General features: G+C 38.8%; 1 long non-coding RNA gene across 1 annotated transcript; it reads left to right on the forward strand.

Moving 5' to 3' along the window:
• The first annotated feature begins 2,733 nt into the window (after positions 1–2,733).
• Positions 2,734–23,360, forward strand: LOC120490610 (uncharacterized). The gene is made up of 6 exons (XR_016147713.1): positions 2,734–3,342; positions 3,578–3,670; positions 4,260–4,353; positions 18,984–19,060; positions 19,288–19,883; positions 23,299–23,360. It is a non-coding gene; the product is annotated as an uncharacterized LOC120490610 (long non-coding RNA).
• Positions 23,361–23,475: the final 115 nt, after the last annotated feature.

Here is a 23,475-nt window from a genome sequence, read left to right on the forward strand (position 1 = left end):
TTTTTCTAATACAGGCTTTAGAAGACACCATACAGGAGTTGAGCCACTTTTATCGTGTCTTTTTGTGTCTGTCTTTAGGTTTGATGTCTTTAGTCACTTTTTTTATTGTTGTTGTTGTTATTATTATTATTGTCAAAAACGCTGATAAAACAGTTTGGCAAACTGACTTTTTTTTTTTGTTTAAAAAACGTTTTTTCCTAAATTTTATTCATTGTATGCCTATTTTTATGACCATGGGCTATGACTAATAAAATATTTCTTAAAGGTAAGCGATATTCACCCACAACGTTCTTCTCGTGGTCGACAACTAGAGGGCACTGTTGCTCTTGATTATCAACTATCAATCAACAGGTGCAGTCGAAACGCTATTGAGGGTTATGGCTCAATGCGAGCATTTCTGCAGATTAGCATGCATGTTGATTTGAGGTCAGACGATAGATTGCATGCAACTAAGTGCCCTTCCCTACAAAAAAAAACATACTGTTCTGTAAGATTCAGTATATGTCCTGGTCTTTACTAGCTAGCTGGTCCTCCTCATGTCGTCAGTTGGCTGGTTTTAAAGTGGTTTGAGTTGGCCTTCTTCATAACATCCAGTTTACTAATCCAGTTTTGGCCAGACTGGGAGACCACCAGTTTATCATAATTTAAGTTTGGCCTGTTTACTTACAAAAACAGCAATTTTCATCCATTAATCCTGATGTCAAAATAGCATATTTGTGAAACAAGTGGAGTTCAAACAGCTTATGTTTCATGTAGATACTAGTGACCTAAACATATGGCACAATTATTCCCTCTCTGGGCGTCTTGTTTAAATTCAGTGGTAGAGCGAAACACAACGAGAGCTACTACAACTGAGAATGTAAGATTAGTTTATCAAACGTGTGCATATGTAGGACTATTTCATGACTGAGTAAAAAAAAAAATCTTATGTTTAATTTAGCAGTACTCTGAGGGGTCAGGGAAACTGATGCAGAATAATTGGACGCAGAGGGAATCCATACCAATTTGTGATTTCAGAATCTACTTGAGAAATTAGATGTCAGTGCAAATATGAAATTGCTCCTCAATGTTTTCAAAGATTGTATAAAAATTTTAAGTATAAATCTTAAGTATTCACAGCATAGGGATTTTTCTCTTCACGGTTTGCCAACTTGAAATGCAACCCTGTGAAATTGTCAGGACACAGGAGGAGGCAAGCCGTGGAGTTAAAGCAGTGCCATGCAGTCATGATTGGGCTATAAAGAGTCTTATTTTTATTTCATTATTTCTCAGTTTTCTCTTGAAAGTGTTGTAGATTCCTGGTATCAAGGGCTCATCTTTATATATATATATATTTTTTTCATGCATTTGAAAGTTATACCCTAATTAAAGTATAACTGTATCCAACTGTGAAAATTTGTGAAATACTTTCAGTATTGTATCCATTGGTGTAATTATAAGCCCAGTTAAGGCAAAACTAATTACAATTAACACAATCAATTATTATTTTTGCCATTAGTAACACCCCCCTCCCCCCTTTTTTTCTTTCCAGCAACTAGTCTAATGTGATTAAAATCATAAAATATAGGCTAATTTTAATGCTGTATCATGCATCCTAAAATCCCAGTTATATTTTTTGTTTATTCCACATGGACACATGCTGAAGCAGAAATGCAAAACAAGATTATTTTGGTAAGCATATTTCATACTGACACTCCTAAAAACGACTTCATTTGTCCTCATTAATAGCTTAAAAGTCCATGAATAAATAATCGTTAAAGAGGATACTTTTTGCTTTATGTTTAGCTTAACCCAGAGTGCACAGAAATAGAATGAATATGAGCATTTATCCCTGAGCCCACCCCTGCAATCAGATTTATACAGCTGACACACACACACACACACACACACACACGCCTACATCCGGTTTCACAGGAGGGAGGGGGCTCGCCTAGTTAGACCTTTGAGATGAGAGTAAATTCAATTAACTGAGGGTGGTTTGTGCTTTCCTCACTGAAATCTGTTAGCCAAGTAGACTCACAACTTAAAAAGGAGAGAAGAAAGGGAAAGAGCAAAAGGGGAAAGAGAGAGAGAACAAGGGATGCGCGAGCCAATCCCAGTGGTTTAATTATTTTAATTATCATCCTCTTTCGGCTTTTCTAAAAAAGGGGGCCATTAAAGGATGCCCATTTGGGTTAATCTGGTTTAAAAAGCAAGATGGAGGGAGAGATAAAAGGCTGCGGATGTCATAACTAATCAAGGGAGTTAAAACTACTATTTATGATCTGGGACCACTGTAAAAAAAAAAAAAAAAAAAAAAAAACGTTCTCCTGTTTCAAATAGACCAGTAGTTCTATAGCCTTTTTGCAGCCACTGTCCACAATCACCGTTTTTAATGTCAAATGTGAACAGAATTTACTAAGCTGACTTTTTATATTTTAAGTAGGCTAGCTATGTTATTTTGTTACTGGCGAAATGGAATCTACAAGTAGGCTAGCCTACGCGAAAGATTTCCTCATGCGGACCAACGCACACCTGCTTGGAATTTATTGGTGCTTCACATACAGACCTTATTCAGAGCAGCGCCATTTATGAAAGTGAGGGAGGGATAGACTTGCAGTGTGTACAAAGCTAGTTTAAAGCTCCTAGATGATTTATAATTATAGTTTTTTTTTTTTTTTGTCCACTGAAAATACTTGGAATAAAAATATTTAGCCTATTTCATCAGAAAAACAATAGTAGACAATACTTAGCACTTTTGGATGATGTTCACGTCGCGCAATTACGTAATTTCATAACGTTCCCATGGCAATAGGGGGAAATGGCTGCTCTTGTGTGAAACAAATGCGACATTTTTCAACTTTCTGCTAATGTTATTTAATAATAACAATCCAAAAACATTAAATAACACTAAGAGTATAACCCACTAAAGAGGTGTGTATCCCTACCTGCCTCGCTTTCATTCCCCTTTCAAACCAAAATGCCGCTGCTGTTATAAAAAGGTCTGTGGGAGTTGTTTTTTTCTCTCTGTCTCTTTGACCTGCGCATTTACGCGGCTTTCTGGAATACTCGCATGTGATTGGTCAATGGCTCCATTCAACGTTGTAATGGCGGCAACCAGAGCTACTTTCACGCCCTTCACGCCTCCACTCTACTCGCTCTCTGGTTTATAAAAACACTCCCGGCGTAATTTTGCGTTTGTTATCGATTTTAGACTGAACATTAATTCAGAGGACTTCAGTATAATATCAGCAGTGTTTATTTATTTATTTATTTATTTTGCTAGACTGACTGTTTTGTGGTAGCCTTACATGTCACTGACTTTTTTTTTAGTACTGCGAAATCTTAAAAGATAACATCCAGGTAAGATTAGCCAATAAAATAACTCAAACTCAAATCATTATTTATTGTCCACGTGTTTATGTGTATCTGATTAGTAGGCTAGCTGTGTAATAATAAGCATTATCATATACAGTGTAATTTTTAAGCAGGATATATCTCATTGTCACTGCTTGATGTGACCTGCCTATCTTAAATGAATCATTCAATTTGCTGTTAAAGCATTGCTGTGACGGACACTTTGTCTTTTCATTGACAGTTACAGAGAACCTGACACACCATACTCAAGTGCGGAAGCCTGGCTAAAACCTGCACAGGTGTTAACTTGAACCACAGCATGAAAAGGAGCAGAGTAAGATCCACTTTCTGAATAAATCAAGTAAAAGGCAATATCCAGCATGTGTAGAGAGATGGACGGGAGCCCATGTAATATTAAAAGCGCCGTGTCTGGCAACGCAAGCGGTGCCACTCCTTTCATTGCTCCTGCTCCCTTCACTACCCGGCCACTGGCTCTTCTCTCAAGGTGACACTTCAAAGCACCAACGCAGACGTGGAAGGCCTGGCTGCCAGCATGGAGCCAGCACAACCCTCCTCCAACCCCCTTCCTCAAACGCGCCTGCTACCCCCGCTGGGCCAGGTCAACGCCAAGAATCCACACCGCTTGCCACTCGGGAACCCTTGTCAAAATCTGCTTCGTATCCTTAATTAATAACACTCCTTTCCTATTGCAAACACAAGGGGGGAGAGAGTGCCCGTCTGGAGTTCACTGGCACTGTTCCTCACTGGAGTCTCCATTCCGACAAAGAGACGTGCTGGAAATGCTGGAGATGTTATCCGTTACACCCATATCTGTTGGAATTTAGATAATGTGTTTTATTGCATTTGTGGTCCTGTAACGTCTGTGTTTTTCTTACCTTTTTTATCTTTGTTTTTTACTCAAGATGCCCATCATCGAGACTCAACCAGATGAACGTGCATTTGTGAACGTTGAAGAGGTTCTTTCATTTTAAGAGCTGAAAAATGCAGCAAACGGAGGTAGGCATCAAGACACGTCCCTATCCAATGTTCTCATTCAACTGCAACATGCCTTTGCTGTCTATTATATCTCAGAATCCTGAAAAAGATTTGAGCATTGCTCATGGTTTTGGTCTTAAAAACAAGTTCAAATGGCAGTGCATTGCACATGTAGTTGATATCTCATACTTGTTAAACTTCTATGGTAATTAAATTTAAGTTTAACCCCCCCCCCCCCCCTCCCAAAAAAAAAAAAAAGTGACACAATAACTGATAACTATATAACACTCACACCAACACATAATAACATTCTGTTTAATATACAGTAAGTGAGAATGGCAGCTATGTCATTTGAAGTGCTCTTTGAAGCAGGATGGATTGTAATTGGCTGTTAGTGTTTATTGTTCATCTGCTGGAAAAGTTCTGAAACTGATTCCAATGCAATTGTTCCTCTATGTCATTATTGTTGTAGTTGTGGGGTGGAGTTTCCTATATTGTCATAGACTTTGAATGAATATTATGTACTCAACCTCATGTTGTTTCAAACCTGTGTGACTTTTTCTATTGCAGAACCCAGAAGAAGGTATATTTTGAAGAATGTTTCTGTTTTTTATACAAGTCATGGTGTCTACCACAATCTCATTGACCTAGGTAGTATGGACTAAAAACCTCAATGTAATATATTATTTTGTGTTCATTTGAAGAAAGCAAGCCAAGCAGGTTTGAAACAACATGAATGGAAGAATAATTTATGGCAGAATTTTAATTTTAGCGATATTTTAGCGTTTTGTGTGAGTGAAGGAGTACTTGAGCCCTACCAATGGGTCTGTGGAGGGGACGTAATGCAAAAAACACTGGGAAACACTGATCTAAAGGGTAAGAGCAGTTCACAAATGATGAGATTGGGCTATGTTTGAATTCTTAGTTTGATCACAATCACCTACCGCACACTCTCTCCCAGACAGTCACGCAGCGGCATCAGCTGGGTCCAACCATAATCACCTCTCAAATCTGAAGGGAGAGTTTTACGAACACTGCAGTGATCGATATTTGCCAATCCATCCTCCACTATCAGCCCAAATAAAAGGTATGGGCGTCAGACGGGGCTGCCGAAACAGGTCGTAGGGAGGTCCTCTGTGCCTTTTTGATGTTTGTGCAGCGCTCATCAGTGTGTTGAGCCTGGTTCACCTCTGCTGTTGTGGAATCAGCAGGTCATTGCTGTCTCAACCCCGCGCAGTGCACCGCTGATTGCCTAGCAGTTGCTGCGAGATTGCTTTTCCGCGGTTAGGGGATGTGCGTCCTGCCAGTAAGCTGGGCTCTGTTTTAATAGGGCCTCAACTCCTAACTCAAAGGTCGCTGTACTCCTTGCTGCTCACACAGGATTGTTTATGGACTTAGTTCACTGCAGTTTTCTGCCCATTAGATGTGCAATGTGCAGCATGTCTGTTTATATAGCCTTACAGAAGATGTGTTTCTCTGTTGTCTCATTTAACAGTCACATGATGTAGTTTTAATATTGAACCATAAATTTTAAGCAAATACTCTTCATGATACGTAATCATCTTAAAGGAATATTCCATGTTCAAATTAAATGGAGCAGTTTCAAAAGCAGCTGTGGGAATAATGCTGATTACCAGACAATATTTTCGATTTGTTTAAAGGGATACTCCACTTTTTTTGGAAATAGGCTCATTTTACAACTCCCCCAGAGTTAAACAGTTGGGTTTTACCGTTTTCGAATGTATTCAGATTTTTTTGATATTTAGAAGAATATCAGTAACCAGACAGTTTCTGGTCTCATTTCCATAGTATATCTTTTTTCCTATTATGGAAGTCAATGAGACCAGAAACTGTCTACTGATATTCTTCTAAATATCAGATAATCGGCTGAATGGATTTGAAAACGGTAAAACTCAACTGTTCAACTCTGGGGGAGTGGTAAAATGAGCCTATTTCCAAAAAAAAAAAAAAAAGGTGGAGTATCCCTTTAAAAACATTTTTAAAAAGCATAAATCGCAGTTGCAGTAAGGGACTTACAATGAATGAGTAAACCTATACCAGTGGCAGTGTCTCAAAGAATTCAAAAGTATTAATTGCTTATTTTTGTTTTAGAGTTTTCAGGAATTCATTATTAAAAATAATTTAAATCATCATTTTGAGGTCAGAATAATTATTTAGTCAGATGAGCTTCTGAATATGGGTTACTAATGTAATTTATGAATTATTTATTTATTTTTAACCAACCGAGAGATGGATTGAAATTATTTTCTACGACCAATCAGTCCTTCCAGAAAAAGTTTTTTTTTTTTTTTTTTTTTTTTTGTGATTGTTGCATGCAAAAATCCTTGATTATCAGGCCGTTTTCTTTAAAAATGTGATGGAATATGCGGGATCTTTATACAATTTATGCAATGAAACTTGCGAAAACTGTGGTTTGATGAAAAAGAGAAAAAAAGTGATTACCCCAACACTAGTTCTCACTAGGCTACTACCTTAATTTAAAGAGTCATTTCTTATTACTTCCTATGATAAGCAAGCATACTAAATCACAGAAAGTGCTGGGAATATTTAAGTTCTCATCTTGTTTTATTTCAGACCTTAATAAAAACATCAACAAAATACTGAGTCAAACAAGTTCTGTAGCTTTACAAAAGGAAAATGCTACAACTTCTGTAAAAATGAATAAATAAAATATAAAAACCTGTTTTACTTTTGGATGTTCACATCACACGTCATTTCATAACATTCCCATGGCAATAGGGGGAAATGACTACTCTTTTGTGAAGCAAATGCAACATTTTTCAACTTTCTGCTAAGATCTACGTGACTTTTGCAATGAAAATGCGAGGATTATGAAATCATGCCAGCCCGGTATATTTTGCTGATTTTGCACTAAATCATGCGATCGCATAGTCACGTTTTTCTGGAGGGACTGACTGTCAATAAAGCTTAAAGGGATACTCCACCGTTTTTTTTTTTTTTTTTCATATTAAACCATGTTATTCCCTTATCTAAGATGAGTTGATACATACCTCACTCGTCTCAGTGCATGCACTAAATCGCTCAGTTTGCAGCGAAACTTTGTTAGCACTTAGCTTAGGCCAATTTATTCGTTAGGTTCCAAGCAGAAAAGCGACCAAACACCTCCACGTTTTTCCTATTTAAATTACACGAGTAGTGTAACTCGACCAAGAATGGTGACACAAAATAACTGCTGCGCTTCTAAGCATGAAAAATGGATGTTTGTATAATGTATGGCGGAATACCAACTCGACTCAGTTATGGGTTTTTGAGGGCAGAAAATATTTAGCAGAGCTAATGCGCGGGGGAAACATTAGTGCCCTACTACCATCAGCTGCCAATGAGGCCATCCTCATACAGTCCCTGATGAGCTTTTGCTTTTGTTAAATTGAATGCTGTTTTTGACCATCGCAGACTAATATAGGAGGTCATAGACTCTTGTGTTTGTATTTAAAGAGTGACCAATGGTGAACCAGAAAATGGTGCTTGGTTCTTTTTCATTCTCAAGACAAATGAAGCTAGTCCAAGGCTTTACAGTAATGACTGGCTTTTTTGCGTTAGGCCTACATGTGTTAGTAAAACAGTCTCTTCTTATTTAACCCTTTAAATCCTGACATATAATTTTTTACGAACTAGACAAAATATATAAATATATCTAAAAATATAAAATATATCTAAAAAAGTTAGCATATGTGTTTTTATTAAAATTTGTTGAAATTCTGTCATCATTTACTCAACCTCAAGTTATTTAAAACATGTATGAATTTCTTTCTGCTGAACAAAGGAAGATATTTTGAATAATGTTGATATTTTGAAGAATAACCAAACAGTTGATGAACTCTATTGACTTCCATAGTAGGAAAAATACTTTGGAAGTCAATGGGGAACAACTGTTTGGTTACCAACATTCTTCAAAATATCTTCTTGTGTGTTCAGCAGAAGATAGAAATTCAAGATAGAAACCCTTGAAATTCAGAAACGCAAGGGTGAGTAAATGATGACCTCATTTTCTTTTATAAGTGAACTATTCCTTTAAGAATCATATTTGATACATCAGGCTTCCATGGCTCATGATATGATATAGGAGAATATGAAACTCGCACCCGAGGAGGAAAAGGCCCAAAATGAACAAACACGTGCTTTTTAGTGTTGCTGATATTTATGAACTAAAAAGTAGATTCAATTCTGATATATTATGTAAATCAATGACATCTTTATAGCAGACCACTTACATAGTTTATTACTTACATAATGCATATAAATAGCCTATTAGCTGTCTTTCTACATCGCCCAATAATATGTTTTGGTTCGATGATATTTAAAGCTGCAGTCCGTAGCTTTTTTTAGGTTGAAAATTATTTTTAACTTTTTGAGGAAGTATACAACCAGCCAGTGTTAAAAACTCTCTGCTTGCCTTAGCTCAATTCAAACGGTAAGGTTATCATAATGAAGTCCAGTGGTAATTTTGCCTTTTACTTGCTAACAAAGTATAAAACGGTCAACACAATGACAGAAAGCATGTAGAATAAGTAGAAACATGTTTTTCAGCAATGTTTTGATCACGTTAATAATTTAAAAGTCTTAGAATCTTGTGTACCAAATATGGTACAGTATAGGTTATAATGGCAGTTCCTTGCCAATCAATGTAGTGAAAACAGTCTTTATGACATTTAGTCAAACGTCAAGCCATGCAAGAATAGACCTCCACAATCATAAATTAATATTATTTCCTTACTTTTTACATGAATAGAGCATCTTGAATTTCTTTTCATTTTTAGCAGACAAAGGGATCCCATCTTTGTTGAGAAAGTTAGGACGTGAGGTGAGTTGATTGATTCATGGCCTGTAGTTGATCAGAGGGAAGCCATAGATTTATTAGTAGGCTTGACGACAAAGGGAGGAAGAGAGTCTGCATATGTTAATCCACTGGCTGAACGATGATCAAAGCTGAAACATGCTGGGCCCTTCTGAACGCCCCAGGGCAAACCAGGCTCTCCAGCAGTCTACTCAAAAGTGCAGAAGAGGAGTAAACAGATTAGAAAAATCAATACGCCATGTTTGGGGCTTGGCTAGATGTTATGGCTCATGGGGAGCTGGCCTTTAGATGCATATACTGTAAAATTGAATCAGGAAAGTCAAGTTTAAGCTCTGACAACCCAGACTTAGACTGTCAATAATTACAAAAAAGTAGAACACTGTTTGTTGTCCTTGCGTTGGTATAGCAGATTTCCCTACTGTATTGTTTACAGTGTTGCTGATTTAGATGCGTGTATACACTATACCGTTCAGAAGTTTGGGGGCAATATAACTGCTTTACAACACTGATAATAAGAAATGTTTCTTGAGAACCTGTTGTATCCTGTAAGAGACTTCCTATGTTAAAAAAATAAAATGATTAACTTTTGTACAGTAATATATGTTGCACTCAGAATCCATAATGCATCCAAATATTTTTGGCTTCTGGATGGAAGCCGGTTGGACATCAGGTTCTGTGTATCGTCTCGTAGCTGCTGTACTCATGAGTACACAGTAAAATCTTCAGCTCATCTCCAGTTTCATTCTTGGCGTGACTCATCTCTTTGATGGCAACTGGTCTAGATTTCAAAGCAGAAATGAACGTTATGTCTACTTGCACTGTCAGACCTTGAATCCATTATATGTTCCTCAACACCATTATGCTTTGCTTCAACCCAGTTGTGTGCGAACACCTGTATTCTCTATGGCCCTCACTCTCCGGAGCTATGGCTCCCAGAGGACCAGCTGTCACTTTCAGCTTCTACCTGCTCCCCGCACTTAAACTCCCTGTCTGTCATGCTTGCTAGGACTCTTTAACTGTTCTCTTGTCTGAGACTATTCTTGCCATAAATATGTAATTAATTACTCTCAATTAAGGGTGCTCTGCAGATTATCAAGGGTGGTTAGCAGTCTCTCTTTAAGCGTCACTTTCTTTGCAAAAAAAAAAAAAAAAAGCAGCCACTGAATAATGAAAGTGTTGATTTTCTTTTCTCTTTCATGAAAAATTCTGTCAATTGTTTTGAAAGGATACGTGAAATGACTTTTTTCCCCCGTTAGCTTGGTGTTTTTTAACTTCCTGCTTTTTAAGATGTGTGACTTGCGGTTATTATTTTTGTTTAATCTGCTAATAGATGTTTATCCCCTCAGGCTAATGTCTGAAAGTAGCTATCAGTTTTACTTATTTATTATGCACTTAATCTACATAAACGGCATGGAACTCCACCAGGACGTGCATGTGTGCTCTTTCTGTTCCGATTCCAGCTGTGGGTTTGAAGCAAAGCAGGTCCACGTTTTAAGAAAGCGTTTTTGCAGGCACTTGTCATGAACTCAGCATCAAGTGATTGGCAGATAACAGGATGTGATGCGTTCCTGCAGGATGATTGACAGATCACTTCAGAGCTTCTGAGTGGAGATGATGTTTAATTAGAGAGCTATTATTTTGCTGTTGAATCACAGTGTGGAAGATATTTCTGAAGACCCCCTCCACAATTGCATTAGACTTCAGTATTGTATGTTACCTGAAAAGTATAATTCATCCCTCAAGCCGTTCGCACGTAATGTTTCTTTACAAAGGGACATCTGCAACTACTGGCATGAAAAATTCAGCATTTTAGTCGTTTTCACTGATCGTTTTGGGATAGCAAAAAAGGAAAACACGTTTACGTTTTTAGTACATCGTAGTCGTGTAAAAATACCCTATATTGTCTGGTCTCATCTTTATTTAGCGACGACTTGTATAACTTGCCTGTTGTTGCCGATTCCCCTCGATCCTTTTCATCTGGCCGTCATCCTCCTCTTCAGCTCTGCCAATCTGGAAAGCAGACAATCTTAAATAACCAAGAAGTTTTAGTTGTATTACTTGGTGTTAAAGGGTAGAATTGGATGAGAAATATCAACAGTAATTAATTGCAGCTGATAAAAAATTAATGGGATTGCCATGACTGTGGTGGTTATCCCTCATTACTGGCATGTGATAAAAGTGTTATTGCATTTGTGAGCCCATACCACTGGTACCCACAATGAATGATGAAGTGAAGTCTGTTACCCCTCAGTGATGCTCTTGACATTTATTTATTTATATGTTTCTGGATAAGAAGAAGCGTAGAGACATATTTTAGCTGCCAAGTTCAAGTTCAGCTTCAAGCAATAAGTTGGAAGGACCCATCACAGCTGAAAATAGCTAAAACCACACTTATGCTCAGCTTCAGTGTTAGTATTCAAATCTCTTCTAAACATCTTGACTGAATAGTCAACAGCATAATATGTTATCTGTTGCTTGGCTATTGAGGTTATAATAAGAATATTTTACCCACTACAAAGCCTCCATGGTATCCTCTCTTCTTTTCCCGATGTTGCCTGTTCAGAGCTTGGCTTTTCTACCCCATCTATCTCTCTCCCTCTTTTCCCCTTCATGTCAGAACAAATGCTTATTTATACTGCCTGGGAAAACAGCTGTTTGGAGGCACCAGTCGACTGGGTGACAAAAACAGTCTGAATGTGTAATGAGAAGAACACGGCAGCTTGTCTCCACGCTCTGCGGGACGCCTCACTCTGCAAAACAAATAAAGGCAACAAAACGAACGGAAACGATGTTGGAAAGTGCTGTGGCAAAGTTTAATGTACTCTCTAATTACATTTAGCCACAGTCGCAGATTGAGTACATGGACGCAGAGCTGAAGGGTTGGGGGTGAATCAGCGGTTGTTCGCTTGCCGCCACATTCGGCGTTGGAGGTCAGCGAAAGGTATTTGTTTCCAATCAAGGCCCACTGCAGCAGAAGATATCCGACAACAGCATGGGGAATCAGTTTAGTCGAGCGTACGCTGTGCTTGATTGTTCTTCGCAGGCTTTGGCGTATCTGCTGGTAATTGGGAGTGCAACTGGCCCGCTGCAGTAATTAGTGCAAGCGCTGCCTGATTACACTGCGCGGATCACATTGGGATCACTCTGATTTTAGAGGATCTGTCAATCATTTTCCTCTTTGTAATGTCGTCTTTGTTTAATTTTTTACTTTTAACATGTTCAAAATAAAAGCTATATATAAAGTGCTGAAATTATAACGTCACTTAGTAGGACAACTCCACAAAGAGTTGTGACCCTTTTAGATGCTAACTCGTCTAAAATGCTAACTCACTTCTGCGTTTTGGCCTAAAAAGTGACGTCATAACTTCGGCACTTTTTTTACACGTATATTAAAAATATATTAGGGTCCAATCCTCACTATTAACTAACAATTAACTGTGACTTTTGCTTCTGTAAACTCCTAATTACGTACTGCTTATTGATAGTTCGTAGTATGGTGATACAGTAGTTAGTAGTATATCCAGTATAAGGCATTAATATATGCTTTATAAGTACAAATAAACAGCCAATATCCTAATAATATGCACGCTATTAAGCAACTAGTTAATAGTGAGAATTGGACCCTAAACTGAAGTGCTACCAAAAAAAAATCTTGCTACTACAGTGATTGACGGTACTTCCATAGCACTAGGCCTATAAGCTGTGGTCACATTAGCAAAATTTCAGCAAAATTTTGTGGGCAGAAAAGTCTAAAGTCACTTTCAATTCAAGCGAGTAAATGATCATCTTTCTTTCAGTCAACGCAAAGAATTCATGTGACCAACTTGAACACGAGCAAAATCCGCTTGGGAAACTTTTTTGCGGGAACTCCCATTCTCGCAGATTACTTTTGAAGTGACTGGATTTCGCCCACATAATTTCACAGAGCTATGGTAAACATGACCACAATTTTAGGCTGAGGTTACTCACAGGTTATTAATGAAAGTCTACAAAGGTTATTATATAGTTTTTGCTTGTTAGTTTTTTTTTTTAATAAAATAAAATAAAAAATAAAGTCAGATATATTTGAATATCACTTCATTTCAACACAATTAAGAAAGTCGTATTGTAATGTCAGTAATGCCTTAGTGTTTTACTATATAGAGCAAGTTTTAGGGCTGATGATAGAAGTTATCCTCCAGAATAAAATTACCAGGCCTTTCTGACAACGGTGAGATGAAAGGGTACTAATGTTAAGTGATATGACAGACAGCTTGATTCTCCCTTAAGAGGTTTATAATTTTTATTTAAGGGATCTTTTGTGGCGGGTCCGTGACGCAAGGATTTCTGTGCCTGAGGGACTGTTGAAACAAAGGTTTGGAGCGTGTCATCTCTCAGCCGGACCCACCCCGGTGTCCTAACCATCTCCTGCACTGCTCATGAAGCCCTCGGGGAGCACCCCGGGATGACACGACTTTAATAATAGAAAAAGCACATGGTCCATGATTAGCTTATTAGGGAAAGGGTAACCAATTACCTAATTTTATTGTCAAAGGGGGTAGAAGGGGGCAACCACGTAGAAGGTCCCCATGCAGCAAGAACGGTCTCGCTCTACCTCAACCTGTTGCAATGTGCCTCACGGCATCCCTCCCCCGTCCTGCTGTTCAGGTTCGTTTGACATCTGCTCTGAGACGCTGAGTGTCCCCCCGCGAGACACGCCTCCCCTCCTCCCACCTCATGCAGATGTTGCAGTCCCCTGGTCTGGTGCAGGCCTGCAGAGCGCACCAGGCCTGTTTGAAGTGTGATGAAACGGAATGAAGCGAGCCGCTCGGGGGCCTTGGGAGCTGGTTGAGGTGTGTGGGGGGGTGTGTGTGTGTGTGTGTGGGGGGGGGGGGGGGGGGGGGGGGGTTGTTGAAGGGCCAGTGAAACTGGCTCATTACAATATCACTCAGAACCAGAGCCGAGGGTTGAGTTGTTCCCCCTCTGCTGTTGCACGTCCCCACGGGACGAGATGGAGAGTTGTCTGTAGCCGGCTACGAGTGTTGCTTTCTCTGTCTGTCTCTCCCAATTTTGCACTCATTGTCTGTCTTGTCATCTGCCCCATTTTCTTCAGTTTTTTTTTCTTTCTTTTTTTGCATAGTCCATGCTTGCATTGAGTGCCCTGCTTTGCTGAGTAAGAGTTTGAAGCAGTTATAGGCTTTATGCCATGCGTCACGTGACCAAACCGGAAAACGGGTCTCATCGCATCCGCTTGTCAGAGAAAGTGTTAACGGCCGTAAGAACTGACTACGATATCTATGGATATTTAAGGTAATCAGCTAACCTACCTAGTTCACTTTGTTATTGGCGTTTTATTACATTTAAATATCTAAACGTTACTGTGAAGAATACAAAATATAAAACGTTTAAATATCAATCTGCACATGTGAGGGATATTGGTTATGCTAATCTTTGTTCGCTCCTTTTAAGTTATCTTGAGTAAAACCGCAAAAAATTTCATGAAGCACATACAAAAGACCTGGACCGGAAGCGATGCGACCTGTTTTACAGAGAATGCGGAAGTAAGTTGTGCATAAAGCCTATTGGTCAAAGAAGCTGATGTAGCTGTCAAAAGTTAATCATAATACATTTTAAAGAAGATAAGATTGCAAATACTAAATATTTTGGAGAAAGTCAAGAAAATGTAAGTGATGCTTCCCTCTGACAAACCGGCCATGGTAATTTTTAGTGTCAAAGCAGTTGCTGGCTTTCTGGGTGGTTGCTTACTAGCCCAAGTCAGAAGTGCCAGGTTTTAAATCTGATTGTATATTTTTTTTTAAAGTAACATATGGTTTGGGTACCTCTCCTCAACAAGTCACGCGACCTGAGATATCATTTGATTTTTGTTGCAAAAATGATGCAAAAGTTTGTTCAAACCTTAAAATATGAGCAGTTCAGCTTTATTCTTTACGAACACTGCAAAAGCATTTTATATTACTATACAACTTTGATATACTGTGACGCATTTATACACACACACACACACATATACATATACACTTTACAAAATTATAAATGCATCACTTTTGTTTTTGCCCCCATTTTTCATGAGCTGAGGCCTATTTCTATCAAATAGTGTTTGTGAGCAGTTCTTTGCTGAGATAATCCATCCACTTCACAGGTGTGGCATATCAAGATGCTGATTAGACAGCATGATTATTGCACAGGTGTGCCTTAGGCTGGCCACAATAAAATGCCACTCTAAAATGTACAGTTTTATCACAAAGCACAATACCACAGATGTAGCAAGTTTTTTTAGAGAGCATGCAGTTGGTATGCTAACTGCAGGAATGTCCACCAGAGCTGTTGCCCGTGAATTGAATGTTCTTATCTCTACGATAGGCCATCGCCAAAGGTGTTTCAGAGAATTTGGCAGTACATCCAACCGGTCTTACAACCGCAGACCTCGTGTAACCACACCAGCCCAGGTCCTCCACATCCAGCATCTTCACCTCCAAGATCGTCTGAGACCAGCCACCAGGATAGCTGCTGCAACAATCCGTTTCCATAACCAAAGAATTTCTGCACAAACTGTCAGAAATCATCTCAGGTAAGCTCATCTTGATGCTCGTCATCCTCATCAGGGTCACGATCTGACAGCAGTTTGTCGTGGTAACCGACTTAAGTGGGCAAATGCTTGAATTCTATGGTGTCTGGGACTTTGAAGAGGTGTTCTCTTCATGGATGAATCCCAGTTTTCACTGTATAGGGCAGATGACAGACAGCATGTATGGTGTTGTGTGGATGAGCAGTTTGCTGATGTCAACCTTGTTGATCGAGTGGCCCATGGTGGCGGTGCAGTTATGGTATGGACAGGCGTATGTTATGGACAACGAGCACAGGTGCAGTTTATTGATGGCATTTTTTTAGAGATATGGTGATGAGATCCTGAGGCCCATTGTTGTGCCATTCATCCTCTATGTGAAAGAGATGTGTTGTGAATGAGGCAAATGGTGGTCACACCAGATACTGAATGCCCCCCCCCCCCCCCACACACACACACACAGACATACACACATACATTTTAGAGTGGCCTTTTATGGTGGTCAGCCTATACTCATTTGTAAGCAAAAGTAGATACAAAAATATGACAATTTGTATGTGTGTCAATGGTAAGCTTTAAGAATACAGCAATTTATTCGTATTGTTAGATATGACATGTATAAGTGTCCAAACCTGCTATAGGTTTGCTGTAAGAAATGTGGGGTGCCGCATTAGGTTAGGTGAAGTGCTGGAGGAGAGGTAAACTGTTAAAGATCAAAGTAAAAAACAAGCAAATTTCAAACAAGCCTCTGGAGCTCAGCAAGAAACTTTTTGGTCCTCTGATAATACTTAGATCTATAAATGTTTCCTTTATTTATTTATTTATTTATTTACTTGTTTATTTTTAAAATTATTCATTGCAATAATAATTTGGGTCTAACAAGCACTTGTGGGAGACAGCTTTCTTTCGCATCTTTCTTTCACCGCACTATAGTGCAGGGAGCTGTGGGATTTAGGGAACTATTAGAGAGATTTTTTTTATTTGTAGCTAATGAATGCTATGCATTCTATTTTTTGAGCTTTTTGTATATTTGGTTGTTGAAACTAGGGCTTGAATGTAGTGCCAGAGAATTTACAGGCCAAGAAATTCAAGGTTCTTTTGATTTATATATTATAAATATGTTTATAGTATGTGATTACACACACATCAGCCAATCACATGGCAGCAACTTATTTATTTTTGCATGTAGACATGGTCAAGAAGATCTACTGAAGTGCATCAGAATGGGGAAGAAAGTGGATCTACAATAAGTTACTTTGAACATGGCGTGGTTGTTGGTGTCAGATGGGCTGGTCTTTCAGAACCTGCTGATCTGCTGGGATGTTCATGCGCAAGTTTCTCTAGAGAATGGTTTGAAAAAGAGAAAATATCCAGTGAGGGTCAGTTCTGTGGGTCAGAGGAGAGTGGCCAGACTGGTTCGAGCTGATAGAAAGGATACAGAAACTCAAATAACCACTCATTACAACCGAGGTCTACAGAAGAGCATCTCTGAATGCACAACATGTCGAACCATGAAGCAGATGGGTTACAGCAGCAGAAGACACAGCGGGTGCTACTCCTGTCAGCTAGGAACAGGAAACTGAGCATGCAATTCACACGGGCTCACCAAAATTTCCTAATAGAAGATTGGGAAAACATTACCTGATCTGATGAATCTCAATTTATTCTGCTACATTCAGTTAGGGTCAGAATTTGGTGTAAAGCATGGATTTATTCTGCCTTGTATCAACGGTTCAGGCTGCTTCTGGTGTAATGGTGTGGGGGATATTTTCTTTGCACACTTTGGGCCCCTTGCTACCAATTAAGCATCGTTTAAAACGCCAAAGCCTACCTGAGTATTGAAACTGACCATGTCCATCCCTATGACCTCGCTGTACCGATCTTCTGATGGCTACTTCCAGCAGGATAACGTGTCATGTCACAAAGTTAAAATCACTTCAAATTGGTTTCTTGAATATGACAGTGAGTTCACTATAAGCAAATGGCCTCCACAGTCACCAGATCTCAATCCAATAGAGCACCTTTGGGATATGGTGGAACGGGAGATTCGCAGCTGGGTGTGCAGCTGACAAATCTGCAGCAACTGTGTGATACTATCATGTCAATATGGACCAAAATATCTGAGGAATATTTCCAGCACATTGGTGAATCTATGCCACAAGGAATTAAGTCAGTTCTGATGACAAAAAGGGGGTCCGATAAAGTTTACTTTATAAAAATGTATACAGTGATAAACAATGACCAGAGGTGGACCAAGTACCCGACTTACTTACTTGTGTGAAAGTACAGATACTACTGGTCAAATATTACACAGTTACAAGTAAAAGTTGTAAAGACAGATTTTTACCGATTTTATTAAAAGTACAGAAGTACTTGTTTTTAAAAGTACTTGAGTATCAAAAGTACAAAGTAAATGTCAATCAATGCATTGCTACACACCCCAACAAAAGAAGTACACATCTATGTCTATCCATTCACGCAGATTTGAATCAAGTGGTCTGTAAATACTAAAAAAAAACCTAGCTATACAACCATAACTGTATAACTGCACAACACAGCACAACAGAAATACTTATTTGCCATGAAAACAAAACTTTCATACCATTACTTGTGACAACGATACTGTCTCTCACTGATCACCAGTAAAGAGAAATTGTTCTAATCGTCAAACTTCACGACACGTGACCCTACAGGAGTGGTTACTGATAGGCTGCTTGTCACCCGCAAAAAAACAATCACGTTTTCGAGACGGAAAAAATCCTGCCATGACTAACATTATTTTCTGCTCAAGGATTTCTGTTGCATTCCACTTGTGGAATCGTGATGGTTTATGAGTTTTACAGGCACACAGTGAACTCATGTCATCTGAGTAGTTGAGCATCGTCCCAGTAATATCTGCTCTCTGGGAAGTTTTGCGGTGACCGGAGTCCACTGAAAACAATACAGTCAAACTGTTGTTTCAGCGTTAACTTTCAAACATTAAAAAGACTCCCGCATGAAGACAACTCTGTGAACGTGGGCTGATAATGACCTCCCTGCTGAATCCGGAGCAGCGTTCCCCAGATGTCCCGCTGAGCAGTGCTCAGAGACTTTGATGTTTGCAAGATGCAACTCTCCTTGTAAATATGTACGTTATTGAGAGATGGAACGCTGTTGTTGTCGGGTTTATGAAGATTCATATACAGGCCTTATGCATGCTGAATGCTTGAATATTGTGGGGTGAACAGATGCTATTCTTTTTCCATTTTTTAGACTTGCCAGAGGCTCCTATCTTCAGCCCGGTCAAGTATAGGAAGTCTCAACTCATCTACTATGATTGCCCTTGGCTGGTAAGAGGAGATTGAAAACAAAGATGTCTTTTTGAATTTACATTGACAGCCCAGCTGTCATCAAAAGCATCACATTTTCTGTATGTAAACCATTGCAACCATTTTGGTTGCCATTTCAAAGTGGCACTGGTCGTCAACATAACACATTTAACTGATAATTATATATAGACTATTGAGATAATTGCTTCAGTCTAATGACTTTAACCTCTTACATTATTGTCTTCAAGGTTCAAAGCTTCAGATTGTTTACCAGATCCAGGCTGCATCTTTAGGAGTGTGAAGTTGCTATGTGAAGGTTTAGGCTTTTGGGAGACCCTCCTCTCAACCCCGTGTTGACAGCCCAACCTGAGTGCTGCGCATGGCCTGCCCAAGGCAAGACCACAGGCGACGCATCTCTCCTGTGGGCCTCCTTCAGGATCCTCCATACCTCACATCGCCACCTCCTTCCCACCGTCTGCTTGTAGAAGGTATAGAAAAGATTTATTTGGGGGTGTCCTCAGGCATCCAGGTTTTCAGATGCCACCCCATGCCACTGCCATAATGTTAAATGACTATTTTTGGAGTGCAAATCTCAACTATGTGACTTTCCGCTCACTGCACTAATGCACCGTGACTGCTGGGTTTCTAAGGGAGGTTCGAGAGAGGAATACAGGGAGGGGGGTGTACCTTTAGTTAACTGCAAGACACGTATACCAGACTGCCGCTTTACCACCATCCACCCCACTACATTTCTTGCTGTTTTTTTCCCTCTGTTTTTGTGTCTGAGTCCTGACTATCAACATTAATGAGACGTTCTTCAGCTGGCCGGATTCACAAAGGAAAGGTGAGGAAACAATATGGTATTCTGGAAGCTCTCTGACTTTCTGCCTATTTGAGTCTTTTTGATATAAATGAAACGCGGAGAGCGGGACGGACACTGCATATGAAACAAGCCCCTGTATCGTTTGCCCAGTAGAAATATCAGGAGAGAGCAAAACTCTCTATATAGCTATATAGTGTTGTGCATGCACTTTGCTAATGCGAGGTTCGAGAGTTGCTGGAATTGCAGTAATAGTTCAATTCATAATTAATAGTATCTGATTTGCCTGATTGCATTTTAGCAGTAAGGGATTAACTATATCTGCAAAGACATAAAAAAAAAATGTTAAGTATTTATGATCCTTGATAGAACTATTAACGGCAAATAGCCATCTCCTTGAATATTGATTATTGCTAATTAAAAATTCATTTTGAAAAGGAAGTCGACAGTCTCTCGACCTCCTCAATATTTTCGCCTGCTTAAAGTTTTCTCTGCTCGCGGTTTGGGCTATCAAATGCAGAGGAAAGCTTGACAAGGCAGTCATTAGTTGTCATTAAGATGCACACCAAAGGCAAAGGACATTGTGTTAAAAGAAGGGCAACAGTTGAATTTGTTTTCAAAGGTTTTGAAAGCCAGAGAAAAAGGAAACTCCCACATTATTCTAGGTCATGTACAATTTAGAATCTATTGACGGGAGCACACTGTTGATTGACCCTGAAAATTTGACAAAAAACAAACAAATGAATAACATGTTTACAGTAATACTTAATATGGATGCCTAGCGGGCTAGTGTGCAGCACTGCACATAAATAAAATATGCAGTTATAATACTGTTTTGAAAGTAACCAAGCACATTACACATGTTAGCATTAGACTGGTGTGAAAGAATTGCTTACCGACCATGCCTGTGCAAAGCTTTATCAAATATTTACACTCAGAAAAACTAAACCCTGTTACTTTGCTTCATTTAGTATATGTAGACCCATGAATATGCAAATTAGCCCCATCTCCACTCACTCACACCAGCTCAGAGATCTACTCACTTAACTTTACTGTAGTAATCACTGCACAATGGCAAGTGGAAATACTGATAAACTGATTCAGAAGAAGTGGAAGTGTGAATTATACATGCTCGTCTACAAGCCGATGTATCAGAATGGTAATGTGTTTTATGTATTGCTCTCTACAACGAAGGACACATAACAGTAATTAATATGATGCCTTTTGTTTCTAAATATACAAGATTTTTCATATCAACAGAAACTTTGTCATTTGTACAAATTATATCATCATTTTTATACTCTTATTTCACTACTGTCTGTTTCCATGCCATTCCAATCTTGTGGGACTTACTTTCCTTTGTGGAACACAAACAACATTTTTGGAAAAATGTTTAAACTGTTTTTATCCATACAATGAAAAACAAGTCCAAAATATCAGAAAATTACAAAACTTTCATTTTTGGGTAACTGGTCTCTAATAACTGCTTAATCATTCCTAAGGTACTAAAATACTGTTGAGCTAATACTAAATGATTAAATACGTGTTAGTTGGAGCCGTGGCATAGCCATTTGTGCTGTCGCTGTCAATAAAAGTAGTAAAAGACCAACAATTTACTGTACATACGTGCACTAACTTCAAAGTCTTTGAGAAGATGCAGAAGCTGCTATAAAAAGTAAAAAATGGTAAACTGGAATAGGGTGAACTTTTCCCCAGAGCTGTGCCCTTTAGCAGACAGAGATTAGTCGTTAGCAAGCTAGCAAGCTTTATCACAACACTGGATTTATCCAACAGTGTTTGAAGTCAAGTTGTTTACATGCAGTTTATATTATAGATTTATGTCTGTCAGAAAACAGATGTAAGTTGGGTCATTAGAGAAGTTTTTGTTAGATACGCCGGCCTCTCTGAATTACACAAACAATTTTTCTTTCCACACTGAAGATGATGTTGCTGAATGACATGACACAATCCAATCAAAAGATATTTTAAGTTTAATGTGGTAAATTATACTTTTTTGAATGAGTACATGTTTTTAGATATACTAAGGCTTGGAACCTAAGTTAATTAATTAACAAAAATTAATATTTAAAGCATGTTAAATTTGATGGGACTTCCTGCTTGCTTGTGTCACATTCAATTACTCAGTCAGTCTGTATTTTGGGAAAAAAAAAAAAATTCTGCCTTTTTAACTCTGCAAATGCGCTAAATACCTTTGCTCAGACACAGACAGATCCTTTTCACCTTTTGTTTGGATCTCCTGTGGAAGTGGTTAAATAAAGAACCTGCAGATGTCAGTTTAAACTTCATCATGTGAACAGTGGAATCGTCCTTGCATTTGCATTAAGCCAACAAAAAGAAGAAGTGTCTTAAGGTAGTTATGACATGATGATTTTCACGGAGAGACAAACTCTTTATCAAAACACAATTTAGCAAAAATAATCTTGCTTTTTTTAAAATAATAGTTTTGCGAAATTTTTATTCATTTATAGTTTGCTTCTTGTCTGACAAAATAACAAGTTTTTATTTTTAACATTGATAACTGACATCTAATGTTTGTCTCTTTTGAAAGCACTACTGATCAAATCAATTTGGGAGCACATTAGCAAAGCCATAATTCCATATTCTCAGCGTGTGGAAAAGTATGTTTGCCAGAGTTAGAGTACAGTCAATCTGGATGCATGTATTCACTTTTATCAGGGCCTCTTTGTTTGGCTCATTGCTCTCGCTTTCTGTATTAATGAGTGTGTTTTGCTCTGTGCATTTGCTGCTGTTTGGATTTGTTTGTCTCAGTTTGTTAAGGGTTTAAAATGCTCGAAATAGCCCCCACCCCCAAAAAACAAAACAAAGCAAATACGGCCAATCGTGCTGCCAACCAGGATACTGTTTTTCCTCATGACTGTTCCAGTTTATGAGAACTTGTTCCCACCCCTCAAAGCATTTGCTAAGGCCTGCTAATTGACTGTAATGCCTGATGTTGACTTGAGAGCCAGCAAGTGTCAACTTGGACAGTGTACATGCAATTACCATGGCTAACACTGGTCACAACTGGTGTCTTAGCATTTAATGAGTTCTCTCTTTGCAAAATTGTGGCCCGCTCAGTTTTCAACTGAGAGTAAACACACTCAAGAGGTCCTAAAGGAGGCCAGAGACTTGACGCTTCCACGGGGATGCAAGAATAACGTACCGCGGAGTCCCGTGAGGGCCGCTGATGAAATAATAATGTGCTGGGTACAAACATGCAGCTGAAATTTGCACATGAAAATCTGCTGCATGTCTTATATACAGCCTATGACGATTCTTAGTGAAAAGTTAACATGCAAATAGACCCCCCTTGTCTTGTCTCCTTTGAGAGCAGTAGGCCCATTGTCTGGATTATGTTATTGTTTATTTTGAAAACAATTAAAGTAGTTGATTATACATTTCATAATTTGTCTTTCAGGAGAATTACGCTAATGCAGTCTGTTTGAAGATGCTCCTGATGGGATCCCCAGTGAAAGGAAGGTACACACTTTTTGCACTAAAAGGATAGTAGTAAATATCATAGTGTGACTAATTGGAATTCATCTAATCAGGACTTCTGTGCATGTCAGTGTTTATATTTAATTAAAACCATTTC

The sequence above is a fragment of the Pimephales promelas genome, chromosome 19 (assembly GCF_988280905.1).
Source record: "Pimephales promelas chromosome 19, fPimPro1.hap1.1, whole genome shotgun sequence".
Classification (NCBI taxonomy): Eukaryota; Metazoa; Chordata; class Actinopteri; order Cypriniformes; family Leuciscidae; genus Pimephales; species Pimephales promelas.